The following is a 6,213-nucleotide window of genomic DNA, read 5'->3' on the forward strand; positions in this document are numbered from 1 at the left end:
CGAGACAAGCAGTCGGCGTCGGAGTGTTTCCTTCCGGACTTGTAGACGACAGTAATGTCAAATTCTTGAAGTCTTAGGCTCCACCGTGCGAGGCGACCAGAAGGGTCCTTCAAGTTAGCTAGCCAACACAAGGCGTGATGGTCGCTCACAACTTTGAAGGGCCTGCCGTAGAGGTAGGGGCGAAACTTTGACGTAGCCCAGATGATGGCGAGGCACTCCTTTTCTGTTGTGGAATAGTTGACCTCTGCTTTAGAGAGCGACCGGCTAGCATAACTGATAACCCTTTCCAGTCCGCCCGTCCGCTGCACAAGGACGGCGCCGAGTCCTATGCTGCTTGCATCGGTGTGAATCTCCGTATCGGCGTATTCGTCGAAATGCGCAAGTATCGGAGGTGTCTGCAGGCGTCGTTTCAGTTCATGAAATGCTTCGACTTGCGCTGTTTGCCACCTGAATTCGACGTCGGTCTTCGTGAGCTGCGTTAGTGGCTCGGCGATCCGTGAAAAATCTTTGACAAAGCGTCTGTAATAGGCGCACAAGCCGAGAAATCGGCGCACGGCCTTCTTGTCGGTGGGTGGCGGGAAGGCGGCGATGGCAGCTGTTTTCTGCGGGTCTGGGAGCACTCCAGTCTTGCTGATCACGTGACCCAAAAACAAGAGCTCTCGTACGCGAAGCGGCACTTTTCTGGCTTCAGGGTGAGCCCGGAGTTCTTGATTGCTTGAAGTACGGATTGAAGTCGCTGGAGGTGTTCGTCGAAGTTCGAGGAATACACAACGAACGTCGTCCAAGTAAACAAGGCAAGTCTGCCACTTCAAGCCAGCTAACACAGCATCCATGACTCGTTGGAAAGTCGCAGGCGCCGAGCAAAGACCGAAAGGCATGACCTTGAACTCGAACAGGCCGTCCGGTGTTATAAAGGCGGTCTTTTCTCGGTCTCTCTCGTCGACTTCAATTTGCCAGTAGCCGGTCTTGAGGTCCATCGACGAAAAGTAATTCGCGTTGTGGAGTCGATCCAGGGTGTCGTCTATCCGTGGGAGAGGGTACACGTCCTTCTTTGTGATTTTGTTCAGGCGACGATAATCGACGCAGAAACGTACGTCCCATCCTTCTTCTTCACTAACACCACGGGAGACGCCCACGGGCTGTTGGACGGCTGGATGATGTCGTCGCGTAGCATTTCATCGACTTGTTTCTTAACGGCCTCCCGTTCCCGCGTCGAACCCGGTAGGGACTCTGACGGAGTGGTCGAGCATTTTCTTCTGTTATGATGCGGTGCTTAGCAAGGGGCGTTTTGTCGGAACCGCGATGACGACGAGAAACAGTCCCTGTATTCCTGCAGAAGGCGTCGGAGCTGTTGCTGTGGCGAGCGGAAAGACTTGGGTTTACGTCGAAGGGTGGCTCAGGGATCGTCGTCGTAGCTTCGTCAGAATCTGAAAAGGCAAACGCATCGCTGACGGCCAAGATTTCTTCGATGTATGCAATCGTCGTGCCCCTGCTCAGGTGTCCTGTATTCCTGGCTGAAGTTCGTTAGCATCACGCTTCCTTTTCCTTCATGCAACCGAGCAATGCCCCTTGCGACGCAAATGTCACGGTCTAGCAGCAAACGCTGATCGCTCTCGATGACACCTTCGATGTCTTCAGCTTTTTCGGTGCCGACGGAAATAATGACGCTGGAACGCGACGGAATGGTCAACCTGCTCTTCTATCACATTCAATGCATGGTTCCCTGGTGTCGCGCGGGGCGGGAGCGCTTTATCTGAGGTTAGTGTTATCGACTCGGACCTCAGGTCGATGACGGCGCCGTGTTCACTTAGGAAGTCCATTCCAAGTATTGCATCCCTGGAGCAGTTTTGTAGGATTACAAAGCTCGCAGGATAGTCCGGTTATTGATGGTGACCTCTCGCCGTGCAGACACCAATCGGCGTTATCAGATGGCCTCCAGCGGTGCGGATTTCGGGGCCTTCCACAAGCGCTCTTAACTTTCTTCTTCAACTTCGTGGCGAAGGGCCCACTGATGACGCAATAGTCGGCTCCAGTATCGACGAGAGCGGTGACGTTGTGGCTGTCGATGAGAACGTCGAGGTCGCTAGTTCGTCGTCTTGCGTTGCGGTTGGGTCTCGGCGTCGGGTCACGGCTGCGTCGGTTTGTACCGCTGCTTCCATGATGCGTCGTCGGGTCTTCTTTGGTCCGCAAGATCTCGTCGTCAGGGGTCTGTCTGGTTCGCGTCGTGCTCTGAAGGTTTCGTCGCGACGTCGTCGTCGTCGGCGGAGGATCTTCGGTAGTTCGTTGTACAGCAACCGCACCTCCATCGGTTGCTGGCCTTAGTTTTCCGGATACGGGCTAGGCGACCGGCCCCGGTTTGGGCCAGTGTACGGCCGGCGGTGCGGTGACATGTAGCGGCCGGGCGACGGCGAGCGTGAAGGACGTCGTTCTTGCCACTGCGTTCCGGTTAGGTAGTCGTCGATGTCGCGAGGCCGTTCGCCTGGCTGCGGTCGCGGCGCGTTGATGGCGAATCCTCGTAGTCCCATCTGTCGGTACTGGCAGCGGCGGTACGTGTGGCCGGCCTCCCCGCAATGGTAGCAGAGCGGGCGGTTGTCAGGGGCGCGCCAGACATCGGTCTTCCTCGGGGTGTAGCGCTGGCCGACAGGTGGGCGGTAGGGCGTCGGTGGCGGCGGCGGCGTATGGCCGACAGGTGGACGGTAGGGCATCGGTGGCGGCGGCGGCGTCTGGCGACGGTATTGCGGCGGTGTATCGTCCTTGGCGTGGGCGTGGAGGAGGAGCATGACGGCGGGCTGCAGCAGCATAGCTCATAGCTTGCGGCTGCGGCTCTACTGGCTGAGGCGCACCGAGTGAATGCTGGATCTCCTGGCGCACGAGGTCGGCGATGGAATCTACTTGAGGTTGCGACGAAGGTAGAAGTTTTCGCAGCTCCTCTTGCACGATTGCTCGAATCGTCCCACGCAGGTCGGCGGATCCTAGCGCTTGAACGTCGGCGTAGCTTGTGGTCGAGAGGCTGCGGTTGTATTGCCGTGTTCGAATCTCAAGCGTTTTTTCGATTGTTGTTGCTTCGGAGACAAATTCTTTGACGGTATTCGGCGGATTCCTCATAAGGCCAGCGAATAGCTGTTCCTTTACTCCTCGCATGAGGAAACGACCCTTCTTTTCTTCAGGCATGTTTCGGGGTCAGCGTGGCGGAACAGCCGGGTCATTTCTTCCGCGAAGATGCTCACGTTTTCGTTCGGGAGCTGAACCCGTGTCTCCAGCAAGGATGCGGCCCTTTCCTTTCGAACGACGCTCGTGAACGTCTCCCAAAAAAGCACTACGACAAGAGATCCAGGTTCGAAGCGTGGACTCCCGGTTCTCGAGCCATGTCCTTGCTGCTCTTCCAGGTAGAAGTACACGTGGCGCAGCTTGTCGTCGGCGTTCCAGTTGTTAAATGTTGCGACCCTTTCGAACGTCCTCCAGCCAGGTTTCGGGGTCCTTCACATTGGCGAACCACGAAATGTCGGCGGCTCCCTGGGCGGCTGCATCACTATCGCGGCAGGGGTTCGCTGCGGCCGTCATCGTCCCTGTTGTTCTTGTCGCCGTGGCTTGTTGGCTTATCCGGTAGGAGTCCGTATTGGGGGGGTAGTCCTTTCTGCCGGCGGCTGGTTCGAGGATCCGGGTGTCCTTAGAGTCGTCTTCTTCGCGGCTTGGGCTCGGGTCAGCGTTCCGCGGTGGCGTCCGGATCATGAAGCAGCACCTCCACCAGATGTCACGTGGTCGTGACGTCGACGAAGACAGCAGTCGGCGTTTGTAGGATGAAACTGTTTTATTTGGCCGAACTTGTGGCCGGAAAATGAGAACTAGAACTACAGCAATGCACGCTGTACAATGATAGCGGCGAACAGGGCGTCGTCCGTCGATCAACTGACAAGCGGCCACGCGCGTCGGCTTTTATACAGGCGCTATCGAACTTTCCAGCAATATCGCTGGTGGCAGCGTAATCTCTAGACAAAGCTGGAACATTCGCGTGCGGGCGCAATCTTAACAAATCGATCTACTACAATCGCGACGCTTCTATAACACTACTTCGCGGACAGCGTCGAGCGTTGATAACCGTCTCTGCCGGTCAAACCCGAATACATCAAAACAAGACAAGAAGTGGGCGTGGCAATATGTTAGAAAAATATTTTGTATTCTATGACCTAATTATAGTAACTGGCAAAATGTCTGAAGCGTTAGGTGTGTATCAGTTCGCCAAGCATCAACACAGAAAAAAAAAGATGTTATCCGAGACAATCACTACACGCTTTCGGTTATCGCAGTCCCTCGATGTGCTTTAATACAATGGCAATTACCACTGCGGTCAAAGCGAGATGATCTGTCGGCGACGGCGTTACCACGACGGTTCATAAAACACGCAAGTGTGACACCAGATAATTTTACTTCGTCCGTAAACTTATACCTTTGACGTTTCTACGTGTTATTATAGTGTTTCAAGATACAGTCAACAACGGCCTACATAGAAAAAAAGAACTCTAACAGCGCTGGTCATTGTTCTTCTCTTTGTAAGTTGTCAACCGTTGCGCTGTTTCTTCTTGATGTATTACCAACTTGCCCAGCCACAAATTTACCTTAAAGGTATACGTTATGGAAAACGCTGGTAGCGACACCAAGGTAAATATAAATGGTAGCGAAGCTTCCATAGAAGCCCATACGTTCAAAAAATGGCTGCTCATCAGCTGCTCATGGGGCTTAGCGCCATCTGTGTGAGGAGGGAACACTTCCGGCGGAACAAAAAATAAAGCGGATGTGACGCAATATCCGGTTTAAAAAGTGACGTCATTGCGTTGGCGCTCGCGCGAAATTTGACCTCAAAATATTTTTCTTAGGCGCCTGATCGCTAAGGACTCGCGCTACGGCGAGCCGGCAAGCCCTTGGCGAATGCGCTTGAAGCCAACGCTAGCTAAACTAATACTAACCCGTGACTAAACAGCGGTGTTTAAGTGTACCGTCGCACAATTCTCCTTGGTTTTACCAGGAAACTTGATTCTTTGAGCTTTTATTCTGCGTTCGTGTCATCTTCCACAGCATGAATAAAGTAGGCAACAGCGTACCTCTTATATTTGAAGCATTGCGTATTTGCTTCGCACATGCGCAGGGGACTTAAAGAGCGCATTGCATGTGTGCTTCAGTTCTAACGAGAAGAAATGACGCCTGGTCACGCCAAAATAATGATATTTCAGTTTTATTCAATGGTCACAATAACGCAATTTAACACACCCTGCACAATGAGCAACAAATATCATAATAAGTACAGAAAGTGCGTACACTACGTGCACTATGTTTTGCCTTTTGTTCCGATAAATTAACCTTACGTGTAACATATCAAGACATGCGAATTGTAGTGATTGTAGCGCGACAGATAACTTAGCAATCTGCTCCCCGATAACAGGAAATATAGTAGGCACCGCGTGTTCACGAAGGACACCTGGCAGCAGGAATACTGATCCATGAATATCCAGCAACACACTACTCCGAACCATTGCCCCGGTGTCTTATCTAGAAGAGAGGGCTCGCCAGGCATACAGGTGTTGGTATTGCATCCTTGGAACACCACATCGTTTCCGCGAGTACCGAGGAAAGCGTTCGGTGTGAAATGTTAGCCGCCTCGTGCCGTTGTCCATTGAACACCGTAGCCAACACGTTCACCAACGATGAAACGCACCTCGCAACTTCGCGCACACCAAAGTCAAATTCTCACCACAATAATTCACAGAACGCATGCAAGTGCGAAACACCAAAACACCTGAGGGGGCGTGTCGCCGCAGACTAACTTACGAGCGCGCCTTTCCATGCACCGCAAGGGCTGCGCTGAATGACAATGACGTGCGCCTCTCTTCAGGGGGCGCTAAGAAAAATGTCTTTCGTAACAATTAAACACTTTCGTACATTCTTGGCCCATTTCACCTACATATAATTGTTCGGGAAATAAATGTAATTTGTAAAACATAAACATTGATTTACGTTCGAATAAAACTGGGTTTTTCGCTTTTAGTGTTTGTTCCCTCCAAACATAGTCGTGCTTCAATCGCAGCGCACCCATAGCTCCCCTTGCTGGTGTCGTTGGCAATTGGTTCTGAACCGTTTTAGCTTGGCGACCTATTTGAATCGACCTTGGCGACACCTGTGAAACAAGAACATAACTGAAACCACACTAAACGCTATTACGTG

This window comes from Rhipicephalus sanguineus, chromosome 6 (genome assembly GCF_013339695.2).
Source record: "Rhipicephalus sanguineus isolate Rsan-2018 chromosome 6, BIME_Rsan_1.4, whole genome shotgun sequence".
In the NCBI taxonomy this organism is placed as follows: Eukaryota; Metazoa; Arthropoda; class Arachnida; order Ixodida; family Ixodidae; genus Rhipicephalus; species Rhipicephalus sanguineus.